Genomic DNA, 654 nt, shown 5'->3' on the forward strand with positions numbered 1-654 from the left:
TCCAGACAACAGGGTGTCTAAGTCAATTTTCTGTTGCTATAACTGAATACTACAGAATGGATAATTTATAAAGTACAGAGGTTTATTTAGCTTATGGCTCTGAAGGCTGGGAAATCCAAGGTTGGGGGGCCACATCTGGTGAGGGACTTCTTGCTGCTGGTGACTCTCTTCAGAGTCCCAAGGTGGCTCAAGGCATCACATGGTGAAGGGCTCACAAGAGGCCCACTCTCATGATAACTAACCCACTCCCTTGATAACCTGTTAATCCCTTAACCCATGAATGGATTAACTCATTCATGAGGGCAGAGCCCTATGACCCAATCACCTCCTGAAGGTCCCATCTCTCAACACTGCTACATTGGGGACCAAGTTTCCAACATGCAAGCTTTGGGGGACACATTCAAACCATAGCACAGGGGGTCATGATAGATGGGTGGGCACAGCCATTCTTTTCTGTGTCATTTCCCTTCCACCTCATTCTTGGACTCTGAGTACTCCACCATCATTTTTTTTCCTTTATCCCCCACACCTGGGAGGTACCCTGGAATTGCTCTATAGCCAGGTGTCCCCTCCAAGCATACAGCTGTGTCTTCAGAAACTAAGGGGACTGACTGGGCGCAGTGGCTCATGCCTGTAATCCCAGCACTTTGGGAG

The sequence above is a fragment of the Hylobates moloch genome, unplaced genomic scaffold (assembly GCF_009828535.3).
Source record: "Hylobates moloch isolate HMO894 unplaced genomic scaffold, HMol_V3 SCAFFOLD_12, whole genome shotgun sequence".
NCBI lineage: Eukaryota > Metazoa > Chordata > Mammalia > Primates > Hylobatidae > Hylobates > Hylobates moloch.